This window comes from Tamandua tetradactyla, chromosome 2 (genome assembly GCF_023851605.1).
Source record: "Tamandua tetradactyla isolate mTamTet1 chromosome 2, mTamTet1.pri, whole genome shotgun sequence".
Classification (NCBI taxonomy): domain Eukaryota; kingdom Metazoa; phylum Chordata; class Mammalia; order Pilosa; family Myrmecophagidae; genus Tamandua; species Tamandua tetradactyla.
Window position 1 is genome coordinate 119,182,779 of NC_135328.1, and position 17,924 is coordinate 119,200,702.

General features: G+C 36.3%; 1 protein-coding gene across 5 annotated transcripts in view; it reads left to right on the plus strand.

Moving 5' to 3' along the window:
- The window catches only part of LOC143673742 (cytosolic carboxypeptidase 1), a 262,732-nt gene that overhangs the window by 35,125 nt on the left and 209,683 nt on the right, over positions 1–17,924 (plus strand). The window lies entirely within an intron of this gene.

A 17,924-nucleotide genomic window follows, 5' to 3' on the forward strand; every position in this document is an offset into this window, starting at 1 on the left:
AGTATTTCTTGCACAGCTGGTCTCTTGGTCACAAATTCTCTCGGTGACTTTTTGTCTGATTGTTTTAATTTCTCCCTCATTTTTGAAGAACAGTTTTGCTGGGTATAGAATTCTTGGTTGGCAGTTTTTCTCTTTTAGTAATTTAAATATATCATCCCACTGTCTTCTCGCCTTCATGGTTTCTGCTGAGAAATTTACACATAGTCTTATTGGGTTTCCCTTGTATGTAATGGATTGCTTTTCTCTTGCTGCTTTCAAGATCCTCTCTTTCTCTTTGACCTCTGACATTCTGACTAGTAAGTGTCTTGGAAAACGTCTATTTGGATTTATTCTCTTTGGGGTGCGCTGCACGTCTTGGATCTGTAATTTTAGGTCTTGCATAAGAGTTGGGAAATTTTCAGTGATAATTTCTTCCATTAGTTTTTCTCCTCCTTTTCCCTTCTCTTCTCCTTCTGGGACACCCACAACACGTATGTTTGTGCGCTTCATATTATCGTTCAATTCCCTGATACCCTGCTCATATTTTTCCATTCTTTTCCCTATAGTTTCTGTTTCGTTTTGGATTTCAGATGTTCCATCCTCCAGTTCACTAATCCTAACCTCTGTCTCTTGAAATCTACTATTGTAGGTTTCCATTGTTTTTTTCGTCTCTTCTGCTGTATCTTTCCTTCCCATAAGTTCTGTGATTTGGTTTTTCAGACTTTCCATTTCTTCTTTGTTCATTCCTTGCCTTCTTCATGTCCTCCCTCAATTCATTGATTTGGTTTTTGATGAGGTTTTCCATTTCTGTTTGTATATTCTGAATTAATTGTTTCAGCTCCTTTATCTCATTTGAACTATTGGTTTGTTCCTTTGACTGGGCCATATCTTCAATTTTCCTGGTGTGATTTGTTATTTTTTGCTGGCGTCTAGACATTTAATTACCTTAATTAGTTTATTCTGGAGATTGCTTTCACTTATCTTACTTAGGGTTTTCTTGCTAGATGAGTTTGTTATCTATCTGTTCTTTGACCTTCAGTTCAGCTTTTTCTGGGCCTCTAGCTTAAGTTTTGTTTAACAGAGGGTAATTTTTCAGTTCTTGTTTTCTTGCTTCTTGTCCTTCTTATAAGGTGCCTTTTCCCTCTCCACCCTTAGGAGAGTCTACATAGGTATTACAGGCTCCAGCCGGGTTTTCCTGGACTAAACTGACCTCCTGTCAGAGGGAAGGAGTCACCTGCGTCAGTTTTCCCTGAGGGTGAGACCCAGCAGGTTGAAAGACTTTCCTGTGAAGTCGCTGGGCTCTGTTTTTCTTATCCTGCCCAGTATGTGGCGCTTGTCTACCTGCAGGTCCCACCAGCAAAAGATATTGTGGCTCCTTTAACTTTGGAAGGCTCTCCCTGCTGAGGGCATGGTGGAGACAGAGGAGAGGTTGTAGGCTGGTTTTTTTTTTTTTTTTTTTTTTTTTAAAGGAAAGACAGAGAGAAGGAAGGAAGGATAGAAGGAAGGAAGGAAGGAAGAAAGGGAAACATCTTTAAACATTTTCTTGTTTTTTATTGTACTTTGTTTTTCCGTTTTTTGTTACATGGGCTCGGGCCGGGAATCGAACCGAGGTCCTCCGGCATAGCAGGCAAGCACTTTGCCCGCTGAGCCACCGCGGCCCGCCCTGTAGGCTGGTTTTAATGGCTTCAAATTGCCAAGCCCTGGGGTCTGAATTCCTTGAGAGAGGGATTCCACCTAAATTGGGCTTCACCCCTCCCCTGGGGAAGACACAGGCAGGAGACACCCTGAAAGCAGTCTGTTTCTGCCTATGCCTGGGGCAGTTGCAGCCCGAGTAGTCCCACTGCTGAATCCAGAGGCAGCCAATCTTCCGTAGAAACAGCCACAAAAACCTCCGTTTCGCCCCCTTTCCTCTTTTTCGGTTAGCCCAATAAGTGACCTCCACCTTGACCAGTTTTGCCTGAGCTGGGGGCCTGTTTTTAGTAGTCAGAATTTGTTTATTGATGCTACAGTTGGTGTTTGGTTGGACTCAGTCCCTGCTACTGTTACAGTGTCTTTCCTTTCCCTCCGGGAAGCTGCCTATGGGGAAGGGGCATCGGGCGCCGCGTCTTGGGGAACTCACGGTTCCGGGGACTTACAGCCGGTCCAGCTGGTCCTGAAGGGTATGCTGTGTGTCCGGTCACTATCGTGGCTCCGGGAGCTGTTCTGTACTGTTTCTGGTTATTTAGTAGTTGTTCTGGAGGACAAACTAAAACGTGCACATTGCTGAGCCCCCATCTTGGCCCCTCCGATGTTTACATTTTTAAATGCTTGAAAAAACCAGAATAATAATATTTTTGACACATGAAGATTGCATGAAGTTCAATTTTCAGGGTATATCAGGTTTTGTTATTTATAAGAAAATCAAAATAAAAGAAAAATAAAGCCATTTATCCGTTTACATATTCTCTGTCTGCTTTAGCACTACAGCAGCTGAGTTGAATTGTTGTGACAGATTATATGGTCTACAGTGCCTAAAATAAGTACCGTCTGGCCCTTTACAGAAAAATTTTCCTGATCCCTGAGTTAAAGCACCTTATATAATGTCTTTTAAAGCTTGTAAGTGCTAAAAAATAAGTCTTAAGATTGGTTTTACTTTGAGCCCTTTCACTTAAAATGGCAGACAGATTTTATTGATTTCATTTTGGAATTTTGCTAAGTACATATCCTTGAACAAATTGCTTAACCTTTTAAGCCTCAGTTTTGTCATCTGTAAAATAAGTTTAATGATAATACTGTGTTGACAAAATTGGGAAGATTAAGTAATGCTTGGCCAACTCAGTAAATCATAACTTATTAATAAAAAAATGAAAGTTTCTGCTTACAGTAGTATTTTATTTTTGATTATATATATGCAACTCTGATAGATATGTTTCAAATCTGTTTTATAATGAGATGTATACACATAGTTTATTTAGATAAGATTTGTTTTTTAAATTGTTAGATGTTTCAATTTGCTAATGCTGCCGGAATGATGGATTGGCTTTTACAAAGGGGAATTATTAGGTTACAGATTTACAATTCTAAGTTTGTGAAGATGTCCAAACTAGGGCATCAATAAGAGGATACCTTCACTCAAAAGCTGATGGCATCAGGGTTTCTCTGTCACATGGGAAGGCACATGGTATTCTCTGCTGGCGTTTCTCTCCTGGTTGTTTTTCAGAATGGCTCTCTTAGTTCCTGTGGGTCTTTCTGGCCTCTATTGGGACATTTTCCCTCTCTAAACATCTGGGAGTCCTCTTTTAGCTTCTCTGGGGCAAACTCTGGATTTCATCATTTTAGCAGGTTGTTTCTTCAAAGGTCAGCGCTGAGCGCTCTCTCTGTTTTTTGACTTCTCGTCTATTAATCGAGGATTCCAGTAAAAACATTAAGACCCGCCTTGAATTAGGTGGATCACATCTCTATGGAAACAGTCTAATCAGAAGGTTCCCCCTACCATAGGTCTGCACCCACAAGATTGGATTAGAAGAACACGGCATTTCTAGGGTATATAACTGTTTCAAACCAGCAAATTAGGTTTTCCAATTTTTGTGTATACATTATGTATGTATTTAATGCATATAATACATTATAACAAATTTTGCATGTCCAAATACAAATATTGTTCAAACAAATTTTATTGTCCAAGCACTTGTGTTATTTCTTTATGAAAGGAAATAGGCATTGTTTTGGGTTATGAAAGAGTACTACCCTTTTCATTTTAAGTCAAACAGATAATGCTGTAATTATTGATTAAAGTTTCTAGGTAATTGTTTATAAGAATATAAAGTCACTTATAGTTTGAAAACTTCTGGCTCCTAAGATCAGTTTTAGTTTTTTCCTCGTGAAGTAGATTTCTTTGGAAATTTTTTATATGTTTTTGTTGTTTTAGACTGACTAAATTGTGATCACTGCAGATAACCTTCTAAAGGAAATTATAATTTCTGGTAATAATTACGACATGCCTCTGTGAAGAAAGGTGAATACAGTAAGGTGGACTTAGATAGGAAAGGGTCAAAATCTTTCTTTTCCCTCTTTCCTCTTCTGGCAATCATTACTTATTGTGTTTGAGAACTCAGGAAAATGTCTTTGAGAGTTCTGAAGAGGGAAAAAAATAATTCTTCTAGGTGTTGTCTTAAAGTTTTTTTTCCTATAATCAGACTTGATCAATGCACAACATTTATTGTGTACTTTGCATGTCTTCAGAGGCTTCTGTAGATGCACTTTCTGAGTTATTTCTTGTTTTGTCCTTCTTAGGTGTATTTCACAGCCATGAAGTATATTAAATACCTTTTATGTACGTAGCTTGATGCTAAATATGTGAGAATAGAAAAGAAGCTGAAATATAACAATACAATGCTTTGCAGAAAATGAGTGTTCAGTGTGTTTTAAAAAATTTTAACAAGCCCTAATCTGTTTTTTTAAATGTTTTTATTGACAAATCTTCACACACATACATTCCATACATGGTGTACAATCAGTGACTCAAAACATCATCATGTAGTTGTGTATTCATCACCATGATCATTTTGTAGAACATTTGCATCACTCCAGAAAAATAAATAAAAAGAAAAAAGAGAAAGCTCATACATACGGTTACTAGTTAGCTTGTTGCCGTAATGCAATATACCAAAAATAGAACAGCTTTATAAAGGGGAATTTAATAAGTTTCTAGTTTACAGTTCTAAAGCTGTGAAATTGTCCAAATTAAAACAAGTCTATAGAAATGTGCAATCAAAGGCATCCAGGGAAAGATACCTTGGTTCAAAAAGGCTGATGATGTTTAGTGTTTCTCTTTCAGCTAGAAGGGCACATAGCAAACATGGTAGCATCTGCTAGCTTTCTTTCCAGGCGTCTTATTTCATGAAGCTCCCTGGAAGGCGTTTTCCTTCTTCATCTCCAAAGGTTGCTGGCTGGTGGACTCTGTCATTTTCTTGTCCTTCTGTCATGGTTCTGTGGCCCTCTCCTCATTCTCAAAAGAAACTCTCCAAAATGCCTACTGTTTTGTAGGATTCCAGTAAACTAATTAAGACCCAGGTAGAATGGGTGGAGACATGTCTCCATCTACTCAAGTTAAATACCCACAATTCATTGAGTCACATCTCCAATGAGATAACCTAATCAAGCGCCCAGCCTATAGTACTCTATAGGGATTAGAAGAAACCATTGCTCCCACAAAATTGATTAGTATTAAAACATAGATTTTCTAGGGTACATAAATCCTTTCAAACTAGCACACATGTCATACGCTTTACCCCTTCCTCTCATTGACTACTAGTATTTCCATTTACCCAATTAATTTTACCCTTTATATCCCCCCTATTATTTACTTATTTATTTTTTCAATCATATTTTTTTACTCATCTGTTCATACCCTGGATAAAAGAAACATCATACAGAAGGTTTTCACAATTACACAGTCACATTGTAAACATTATATCTTTATAGAGTCATCTTCAAGAGTCAAGGCTACTGGAACATAGCTCAACAATTTCAGGTACTTCTTGCTAGCCACTCCAATGCACCATAAACTGAAAAGGGGTATCTATATAATGCATAAGAATAACCTCCGGGATAACCTCTTGACTCTGAAATCTCTCAGCCACTGAAACTTTATTTTGTCTCATTTTCCAATCCCCTTTTTCTTGCTTGCAAGCTGCCGGAATGCAATATACCAGAAACAGAATGGCTTTTAAAAAGGGGAAATTATTAAGTTGCAAGTTTAAGGTCTAAGCCTGTGAAGATATCCCAATTAAAGGCAAGGCTATGAAAATGTCCATTAAGGCACCAGCAAGATGTTACTTTCACTCGAGAAAGACCAGTGTACTTTTGGGTTTCTCTCTCAGCTGGAAGGGAGATATGGCAAGGCATATGGCAGTCTGCTAGTTTTCTCTCCCTGCTTCTTGTTTCATGAAGCTCCCCCAGGGGCATTTTCCTTCTTTATCTCCAAAGGTCTCTGGCTGGGCTCCCGTGGCTCTGTACCTTTTTCCAAGTAGATTGCTGCTTAAATGGCTCCAGTAAGCAGTCCCATCTTGAATGAGTGGAGACACATCTCCACGGAAACCATCTGGTCAAAAGTTAACACCTGATGGCTCAGCAGGCAGAGTTCTTGCCTGCCATGCCAGAGACCCGGGTTTGATTCCTGGTGCCTGCCCATGCAAAAAGAAAAAGAAAAAGTATGTAATGTGTGCATGTTTATATGTGTGTATGTGTATTGGTGTATTTTATGTTGTATCAAAGTTATTATAGTGTCATTTAATGTACAGTATTGCATGTGTTAATGTTATTTTATAACTAATCTCTTAAAGCACTAAACGTTTGAACAACTTAAAAAAAAAGTTACCACCTGAAATGTGACCACCCCATACAGCATAAAACACACACACACACACACACACACACACACACACACACACAAAACCAACCAGCCAAACAAACAAGAAACAAACAAGAAACAGTAATCACCCACAGTTGGGTTGGTCATATCTTCATGGAAACAATCAAGATCCGCTCTCCCAGCAATATTGATTAAGGGTTAAAGAACTTGAATTTTTGGGGGTTCAGAACAGATTAAGACCTGCACACCCCTCTTAGTCAAGAAGGCTTTCTCAATCCCTTGATGCCACGTCCTAGCTCATCCCAGGGTCACTATCCCATGTTGCTAGGGAGATTTATACCCCTGGGAGTTATGTCCCATGTAGAAGAGAGGGGAGTGAGCTCACCTGCAGAGTTGGTTTAGAGAGGCCACATCTGAGCAGCAAAAGAGGTTCTCTGGGATTGACTCTTAGGCCTGATTTTTTTAAATTAATTTAAAAAGATTAACAAACAAAGATATTAACATATTACATTCTACATATATAATCAATAATACTTAATATCATCAAATAGTTGCATATTCATCATTTCTTAGAACATTTGCATTGATTTAGAAAAAGAAATAAAAAGACAACAGAAAAAGAAATAAAACGATAACAGAAAAAAAAGATACCATACCCTTTACCCCTCGCCTTCATCTATCACTAGCATTTCAAACTAAATTTATTTTAACATTTGTTCCCCCTATTATTTATTTTTATTCCATACGTTCTACTCGTCTGTTGATATGGTAGATAAAAGGAGCATCAGACACAAGGTTTTCACAATCACAGAGTCACAGTGTGAAAGCTATATCATTGTTCAATCATTATCAAGAAACATGGCTACTGGAACACAGCTCTACATTTTCAGGCAGTTCCCTCCAGCCTCTCCACTACATCTTGAACAACAAGGTGATATCTACTTAATGCGTAAGAATAATCTCCAGGATAACCTCTCGACTCTGTTTGGAATCTCTCAGGAATTGACACTTAGTCTCATTTCACTCTTCCCCCTTTTGGTCGAGAAGGTTCTCTCAATCCCTTGATGTTAATTCTCAGCTCATTCTAGGGTTTTTCTCAATCCCTTGATGCTGAGTCTCAGCTCATTCTAGGATTTCTGTCCCACGTTGCCAGGAAGGTCCACACCCCTGGGAGTCATGTCCTACGCAGAGAGGGGTAGGGTGGTGAGACTGCTCGTCATGTTGGCTGGAGAGAGAGGCCACATCTGAGCAACAAAAGAGTCCCTCTTGGGGGTGACTCTTAGGCCTAGATTTTAAGTAGACTTGACCTATCCTTTGTGGGGTTAAGTTTCATATGAACAAACCCCAAGACTGGGGACTCAGCCTATAGCTTTGGTTGTCCTCACTGCTTGTGAGAATATCAAGAATTCAATGTGGGGAAGTTGAATTTCTCCCCGTTCTCACCATTCCCTGAAGGGGGCTTTGCAAATACTTTTCCACTCACTGATCGAATCACTCTGGGATTCATCGGGGCATCACTCTAGACAAACCAACAAAATCTCATGTCCTACCTGAGATTCCAGGTACTTATGGCGTTCAGTCAAACTATCTACATAAGTTATATTAGGAAATGCACTAGTCAGAATATAAATTTTGTGCAAGTAAACATTTTTTGCTTTAGTCTCACATATAAGGTGACATTTTAAAATATTAATTACCATCTATTTTCACCACCCTGCAATAATGACATTCCTTTGTTCTTCCTCATACAAAAACATTTTTAAAATTTGTACATTGTACATTTCACTATTATTATACATTCTAGGCATTTCTTAGGCCTGATTTTAATTAGATTTAGCCTATGCTTTGCAGAAATAATTTTAATAGCAGCGAACCCCAAGATTGAGGACTCAGCCTATTGATTTGGTTATCTCCATTGTTTGCAAGAATATCAGAAATTCTCCAATTGGGGAAGTTGAATATTTCCTCTTTTCTTCCCATTCCCCCAAGGGGACTTTGCATACTATACCCCTTACCACTCCCTGTCATTGACCACTAGTATTTCAATCTACTGAATTTATTTTAACATTTGTTCTCTGTGGTATTTATTTCTTATCTGTATATTGTATTCGTCTGTCCATATTATAGATAAAAGGATCATCAGACACAACGTTTTCACAATCAGTCACATTGTGAAAGCTGTAGCATTATATAATCATTTCAAGAAGCATGGCTACTGGAATACAGCTCTACAGTTTTAGACACTTCCCTCTATCCACTTTAATATACCACAAACTAAGAAGGTGATACGTATATAATGTGTAAGAATAACCTCCAGGATAACCTCTTGGCTCTGTTTGAAATCTCTCAGACACTGACACTTTATTTTGTCTCATTTTTCTCTCCCCCCTTATGGTTGAGCAGGTTTTCTCAATCCCTTGATGCTGAGTTCCAACTAATTCTAAAGGATTTCTGTGCCCCATTGCCAGGGAGGTTTACTACCTTGGGAGTCATGTCCCATGTAGAAAGAAGGAGGGCAGTAAGTTCGCTTGCCATGTTGGCTGGGAGAAAGGAAGAGGCTACATCTGAGCAACAAAAGAGGTTCTTTGGTGGGGTGTGTCTCTTAGGCCTAATTTTAAGTAGGCTTAGCCTATCTTTTGTGGGGATGAATTTCACTGGGACAAACCCCAAGAATGAGGTTGATTTGGTTGTCCCCAGTTCTTGAGAGAACATCAGGAATTCTCCAAATGGGGGAATTTAATTTTTCCCCTTTTCTCCCCATTCCCCCAAGGGGACTTTGCTAATACTTCTTTATTCACTATTTAAATTACTCTTTGCTTTATTGTGGCATCACACTAACCTGGACAACGAGAAATCATGCCCTATTCAAGGTTGCATGTACTTATGGTGTTCAATTAAACTGTCCATATAAGTTAACTTAGGAAATGCACTAGTCAAAATATAAATTTTGTGCCAAATGAACATTTCTTGCTTTAGTCTCACACAGGAGTTGAAGTTTTAAGATATGAATGACTATCTATTTTCATTACCCTGCAATATTGACATTCCTTTGTTCTTCCTTATGCAAAAACATTTTTTAATTTGTACATTTAGTCACTATTATTGTACACTAGCCATTCCTAGATTGCACCATCTCAGTCTTTATTGTCTGTCTTTCCCTCTGGTTTCTTATGTGCCCCCAGCCCTCCTCCTCCCTCTGTCATTCTCACTTTCAGCTGCATTCAGTGTACTTACTTTATTGTGCTACAATCAGGTAGTATTTTGCTATCCATTTTTGAATTTTTACAGTCAGTCCTGTTGCACAATCTATCTCTTCACCTCCAATTACCCAATATCTATCCTATTTCTATCTCCTGATGACCTTTGTTCTTAAGTGAAATTCTCCAAGTTCATTCAGTATTGTTAGTTCATGTCAGTATTTGTCCTTTTGTTTCTGGCTAATTTCACTCAGCATAACATCCTCAAGTTCCGTCCACATTGTTACATGCTTCATGACCTTATTCTTTCTTACAGCTGCATAGTATTCCATTGTATGTATATTTCACAACTTGTTTAGCCACTCATCTGTTGATGGACATTTAGGCTGTTTCAATCTCTTGGCAATTATAAATAATGGTGCTATAAACATTGGTGTGCAGATGTCCGTTTGTGTCCTTGCCCTCATGTCTTCTTAATAGATACCAGTGGTATTGTTGGATCATATGGCACTTCTATACTTAAGTTTCCTGAGGAACCACCAAACTGCCTTTCCACAGTGGTTGTAACATTTTACATTCCCACCAACAATGGATAAGTGTGCCTCATTCTCCACATCCTCTCTAGTACTTGTCTTTTTCTATTTTATTGATAATGGCCATTCTTATGGGTGTGAGATGATATCTCATTGTGGTTTTGATTTGCATTTCCCTAGTAGCCAGGAAAGTTGAGCATCTTTTCATTTTTTGATGCTCTTGTCAGTGACTAGCTTTTGGTTTCATTGATTTTTCTTTTTTTTTTCTCTTGTCTATTTCTTTTTTTAATGCTATTTTATTGATATATATCATATATTCACATGCCATATAATCATCCAAAGTGTATAATCAGCGGTTCACAGTGTCATCATATAGCTGTGCATTCATCACCACAATTGAGTTTTGACATTTTCGTTCCTCCAAAAAAAAAAGAATAAAATTAAAAATAAAAGTTAAAAAAAGAACACCCAAAATATCCTATGCCCCCATCTTTTCAATTATTTTTTTATTTTTTCCCTTTAATTTCTTACTCATCTGTCCATATACTGGATAAAGGAAGTGTCACTCAAAGTTTTCACAATCACATGGTCATACCTTAAAGGCTGTGTAGTTATTGAATCATCTTCAAGAATCAAGGCTATTGGATTACAGTTCAACAGTATCAAGTATTTTCCTCTAGCTCCTTCAATATACCAAAACTGAAAAGGGATATCTATATTAGCTATCTGCTAATATAGATATCTGCTTTGATCTTTAATGTTTCCTGATTACTTTGTACTTTGAGTTTCTTTTAGTCTTTGTTTTATTTCTTCAGTTGGTATCTGAGGCAATTGATCTGAGACATTTGTTCTTTTCTAATATGAGCATTTAGTGCTATGAATTTAACCCCAAGTACTGCTTTTGTGACATTCCACTAATTCAATATGTTGTATTTTCATTTTAATTCAGTTCAAAATACGTTCCAATTTTCCTTTTGAGTTCTTTGGCCCACAGGTTCATTTACAAGTATGTTATTTAGTTTCCACATATTTCGGGGAGGGGGTACTAGCTTTATTTAATTTTGTTGTGCTTAGAAAACACTCTGCATTACCTGAATCTCTGAAATATATTTAGCCTTTTTTTTACAAGAGAAAGTATGATTTATCTTGGTAAATATTCCATGCAAACTTGAGAATAGTGTATTTTCTGTTGTTGGGTGGGGTGCTCTATAAATTTCAATTAGGTTAAGTTGGTTGATAGTCTTATTCAAATATTCTATGCTCTTATTCTCTTCTGAGTACTTGTTCTATCAGTTATCAAGAGAAGGGTATCGAAATCTCTGATTATAATTGTGAATTTGCTTATTTTCTCTGTGGTTCTGTCAGTTTTGCTTCCTGTATTTTGAAGCTTTTATTAAAATATGTATTTAGGATCACTATGTACTCTTGAGGATTTAATCATTATGAAATGACTTTTATTCCTGGCAGTATTTTTTTTCTTTGAAATCTTTTTTATCTAATGTTCATGTAGCCCTCTAGTTTTCTATTGAGATAAGTATTAGCACAAGATATTTTTTCCTATTCTTTTACCTTTAGCCTATTTCTGCCTCTATATTTAAAGGGTGTTTTTTTGTAGGTAGCATGTATTGAGCCTGCTTTTTTATATAGTCAGTCAAACTTTGCCTTTTGATTCAGAATTTCAGACCATTTACATTTTCCTAATTCCATTTTATTTCCGTTGTTGGTTTCTTAGCACCATATAAACTATAATTCTTTTTGTTATTTTAGTGTTTTCTGTGGGGTATGTGGTGTAGATCCTTTAACTTATTACAGCCTATGGTTAAGTGATGTATCACTTCCCTACCTAGTATAAAAACCTCCTGACCTTTGTGCTTTTTTTGTCATATATTTTGTATGTGATCTGAACTCAGCATTACTTTGTTATCCCTTTTGTTTATATAAATAGTCCATTTAAAAATCATTGTGGTAACATATATAAAACATAAAATTTCCCATTTTTACCACTTTCAAGTAATGAAGTTAAGTAGTATTAATTACATTCACAGGGCTGTTAACATCACCACCATTCATAACCAAAATTTTCCCCAGATCATCCCAGAAAGAACCTCTGTACTCATTAAGGATTGACTCCCCATTCAGTTATCTTTTTATTTTTTTTAAAGAGAAGTGGTAGGTTTACAGAAAAAGCATACCTAAAATACAGAGTTTCCATATTACCACATGTTCTAGTTTGCTAGCTGCCAGAATGCAATACATACCAGAAACAGAATACCTTTAAAAGGGGGAATTTATTAAGTTGCAAGTATACAGTTCTAAGTCTGTGAAAATGTCCCAGTTTTAAAGCAAGTCTCTAATAATCTCCAAATTAAGGCACCAGCAAGTGGTTACCTTCACTCAAGAAAGGCTGATGAAGTTTCTCTCTTAACTGGAAAGACACATGGCAGACATAATGACGTCTGCTAGCTTTCTCTCCAGGCTTCTTGTTTCATGAAGCTCCCCCAGGGGCATTTACCTTTTTCATCTACAAAGGTGTCTGACTGTGTGGGCTCTTGTATATCTCATGGCTCTTGAGCTCTCTCCAAAATGCTTCCTCTTTTAAAAGATTCCAGTAAACTAATCAAGAGCTATCTGGAATGGGGAGAGTCGCAACTCTCTGGAAACTAATCAAAAGTTGCCACACACAGTTGGGTGGGTCCCATCTCCATGGGACAATCAAAAAGCTCCCAGCCAGCAATACTAAATGAGGGTTAAAGGACATGACTTTTCTGGGGTCACCACAGATTGAACCCAGCACACCACCCTATTTTTAACGCCTTGTATTAGTGTGGTACTATCATTGTAATTCATGAAAGAACATCTTTAGACTAACATATGTATAGCCTAAAATTTTCCCTTTAAACCACATTCAAATATATAATTCAATCCTATTAATTATGTTCACCGTGTTGTGCTACCATCACCACCATCTGTTACCAGAATTTTTCTATAATCCCAAATAGAAACAGTGTACAATTTAAGCATTAACTTCCCATTCACTGATCCTTTCAAGAGATGTAAGTAACATGGTACCCATTGTATTATGACTTACTTTTTTTCTGAAGAGAATTCAATTGTCATTCCTATCTTTGTTTTTCTGTATGTAACCTGTCTTTTTTAATCTGGCTGCTTTTTTGTATTTACTTTTTATAACCAGTTTTAGGCAATTTGATTATAATGTGTCTTGATGTATTTTTCCTTCAGGTTACTTTTACCTGTGGCTTGTTGAAGCTTCTTGGGTATAGTAGGAAAAGGTTTTGCCATTTTGTTTTAGAATAGTTTTTCCTATCTCCCCCTTTCCTGTCTTTTGGAATATGAATTACATACATGTTTATCTCCTTGAACTTATTCCATACCTTACTGCTCTCTTAATTATTTTTTTCCTTAATTGTCATTTCTGCATTTCATTTTGGATAGGTCTTACTGCAATATCTTTTTAAGTTCATATGTCTTTTATTCTGAAATGCTGAATTTACCACCAACTTGTGCAATGTATTTTTCATTTTAGACATTGTAGTTTGATTTGGGTTATTGTTATATTTTATATGTTACTAATTAACTTTTTGCACATATGTAATACAGTTACAATAATTATTTTAATATCCTTTCCTGTCATTTCTATAATTTCTATCAGTTCTCTATTGATTTTTTTTTATTAGAGAAGTTATGGGTTTATAATTCATGCATAAAGTACAGGATTCCAATATTGAAATTCTTTGTTCTTCTCATGCAAAAAAAATTTTTAAATCTGTACATTCAGTCACTATCATTATACACCGTAGGCATTCCTAGATTCTACAATCTCAGTCTGTATCATTTATCTATCCTTCTTATTTCATTTGTGCCCTCAGGCCTTTGCCTCTTTCATCCTTACATTCAGCTTCATTAAGTGTTCTAACATTGTGTTACAGTTAGGTAGTATTGTGCCATCCATTTCTAAATTTTTACAATCAGTCCTGTTGCACAATCTGTATCCATTCAGCTCCAGTGACCCAATGTCTACCCTATTTCTATCTCCTGATGTTCTCTGTTACCAACTGAAATTCTCCAAGTTCATTCACTAATGTCAGTTCACATGAGTGAGACCATACAGTATTTGTCCTTTTGTTTCTGGCTAATCTCACTCAGCATAATGTCCTTTAGGTCCATCCATGTTGTCACATAACTTTATTCTGTCTTACAGCTGCATAGTATTCCAGCATATGTATATACCACAGCTTGTTTAGCCACTCGTCTGTTGATGGGCATTTGGGCTGTTTCAATCTCTTGGCAATTGTAAATAATGCTGTTATAAACATTGGTGTGCAAATGTCAGTTGTGTCCTTGCCGTCATGTCCTCTGAGTAGATACCTAGCAATGGTATTGCTGGGTCATATGGCAATTCCATACTTAGCTTCCTGATGAACCGCCAAACTGCCTTCCACAGCAGTTGTACCATTTGACATTCCCACCAACAGTAGATAAGTGTGCCTCTTTCTCCACGTTCTCTCCAGCACTTGTTCTTTTCTGGTGTATTGATAATGGCCATTCTGGTGTGTGTGAGATGTTAATCTTATTGTGGTTTTGATTTGCATTTCCCTAGTAGCCAGGGAAGTTGAGCATCTTTTCATATGTCTTTTAGCCATTTGTATCTCCTCTTCTTAGAAGTGTCTGTTCATGTCTTTTGCCCATTTTGTAATTGGGTTGTCTGTCTTTTTGTTGTTGAGTTGAACAGTCCCTTTATGTATTCTGGATTCTAGACCCATATCTGAGATATTGTTTCCAAATATTGTCTCCCATCTGTAGACTGCCTTTTTACTTTCTTGACAAAGTTCTTTGATGCACAGAGGTTTAATTTTGAGGAGTTCCCATTTATTTACTTCTTTCTTCAGTGCTCGTGCTTTGGGTATAAGGTCTAGGAAACTGCCTCCTAGTATAAGATTTAGAAGATATTTCCCTACATTTTCTTCTAACAGTTTTATGATCTTAGATCTAATGTTTAGGTCTTTGATCCATTTTGAGTTAATTTTTGTATAGGGTGTGAGATATTGATCCTCTTTCATTCTATTGCATACGGATATCCAGTTCTGTAGGCACTATTTATTGAAGAGACTGTTCTGTCCCAGGTAAGTTGGCTTGACAGCCTTATCAAGGATCAGTTGTCCATAGATGAAAGAGTCTATATCTGAAAACTCTATTCGATTCCATGGTCAGTATATCTATCTTTATGTCAGTATCATGCTGTTTTGACCACTGTAGCCTTAAAATTAGGTAGTGTGAGACATCCAACTTCATTTTTCTTTCTCAGGATACTTTTAGCTATTTGGGGATCTCTGCCCTTCCAGTTAAATTTGGTTACTGGTTTTTCTATTTCTGAAAAGCAAGTTTTTGGGATTTTAATTGGTATTGCATTGAATCTGTAAATCAATTTAGATAGAATTGATGTCTTAACTATATTTAGTCTTCCAGTGCATGAATACAATATGCCCTTCCATTTATTTAGGTCTTCTGTGATTTCTTTTAACAATATCTTGTAGTTTTGTTTGTTTAAGTCTTTTGTCTCATTAGTTAAATTTATTCCTAAATATTTTATTCTTTTGGTTGCAATTGTAAATGAATTTTTTTTCTTGATTTCCCCCTCAGATTGTTCATCACTAGTGTATAGAAACACTACAGAATTTTGCGTGTTGATCTTGTAACCTACAACTTTGCTGTACTCATTTATTAGCTCTAGTAGTTTTCCTGTGGATTTTTTTTGGGTTTTCGACGTATGGTATCTTATAATCTGCAAACAGTGAGAGTTTTACTTCCTTTCCAATTTTGATGCCTTGTATATTTTTTTCTTGTCTGATTGCACTGGCTAGAATTTCTAACACAATGTTGAAATAATAGTGATAGTGAACATCCTTGTCTTGTTCCTGATCTTAGGTAGAAAGTTTTCAATTTTTCCCTATTGAGGATGATGTTTACTGTGGGTTTTTCATATGTTCCCTTTATTGCGTTGAGGAAGTTCCCTTCTATTCCTATCCTTTGAAATGTTTTCAGCAAGAAAGGATGTTGAATTTTGTCAAATGCCTTTTCTGCATCAATTGAGATGATCATGTGGTTTTTTTGTTTTGATTTATTGATATAGTGTATTACATTAATTGATTTTCTTATGTTATCTAACCATCCTTGAACACCTGGGATGAATCCTACTTGGTCATGATGTATAATTCTTTTAATGTGCTGCTGGATTCAATTTCCAAGAATTTTGTTGAGGATTTTTGCATCTTTATTCATGAGAGAGATTGGTCTTTTTTCTCTTAATATCTTTGTCTGGCTTTGGTATGAGGGTGATTTTGGCTTCATAGAATGAGCTAGGTATCTTTTGCTCCCTTTCAATTTTTATTAAGAGTTTGCGGTGGATTGTTACTAATTCTTTCTTGAATGTTTGGCAGAATTCACATGTGAAGCCATCTGTTCCTGGACTTTTGTTTTTGGAGAGCTTCTTAATAACTGATTCAAATTCTTTACTTGTGATTGGTTTGTTGAGGTTGTCTATTTCTTCTTGAATCAATGTTGGTTGTTTATACCTTTATAGGAAGTTGTCAGTTGTCCATTTCATCTACATTGTTGTTTATTAGCATAACATTTTTCATAGTATCCTCTCATTATTTCCTTTATTTCTGGGTGGTCAGTGGTTATGTCTCCCATTCCATTTCTCATTTTATTTATTTGCATGCTCTCTCTTCTTCTTTTTGTCAGCCTTGCTAAGGGTCCATCAATCTTACTGATTTTCTCATATAATCAACTTCTGGTTTTGTTGATTTCTCTCGTTTTCCTTTTCTCGATTTAATTTATTTCTGCTGTAATCTTCATTATTTCTTTCATTTTGCTTGCTTTGGGGTTAGTTTGCTGTTCTTTTTCTAGTTCTTCCAAGTAGACAGTTATTTCCTCAATTTTTGTGGTTTCTTCTTTTTTTTTATTAATTAAAAAAAATTAACAAAACATTTAGAAATCATTCCATTCTACATGTACAATCAGTAATTCTTAATATCACATAGTTGCATATTCATCATTCCTTAGTACATTTGCATCAATTTAGAAAAAGAAATAAAAAGACAACAGAATAAGAATTAAAACGATAATAGAGAGAGAAAAAAAAACCTATACCTCACATGCAGCTTCATTCAATGTTTTAACATAATTGCATTACAATTAGGTAGTATTGTGCTGTCCATTTCTGAGTTTTTATATCCAGTCCTGTTGGGCAGTCTGTATCCCTTCAGCTCCAATTACCCCTTCTCTTTTTTTTTTTTTTTTTAATTAACGGAAAAAATGAAATTAACCCAACATTTAGAAATCATACCATTCTACATATGCAATCAGTAATTCTTAACATCATCAAATAGATGCATGATCATTGTTTCTTAGTACATTTGCATCGGTTTAGAAGAACTAGCAACACAACTGAAAAAGATATAGAATGTTAATATAGAGAAAAAAATAAAAGTGATAATAGTAAAAACAAAACAAAACAAAACAAAAACCTATAGCTCAGATGCAGCTTCATTCAGTGTTTTAACATGATTACTTTACAATTAGGTATTATTGTGCTGTCCATTTTTGAGTTTTTGTATCTACTCCTGTTGCACAATCTGTATCCCTTCAACTCCAATTGCCCATTATCTTACCCTGTTTCTACCTCCTGCTGGACTCTGTTACCAATGACATATTCCAAATTTATTCTTGAATGTCCGTTCACATCAGTGGGACCATACAGTATTTGTCCTTTAGTTTTTGGCTAGACTCACTCAGCATAATGTTCTCTAGGTCCATCCATGTTATTACATGCTTCATAAGTTT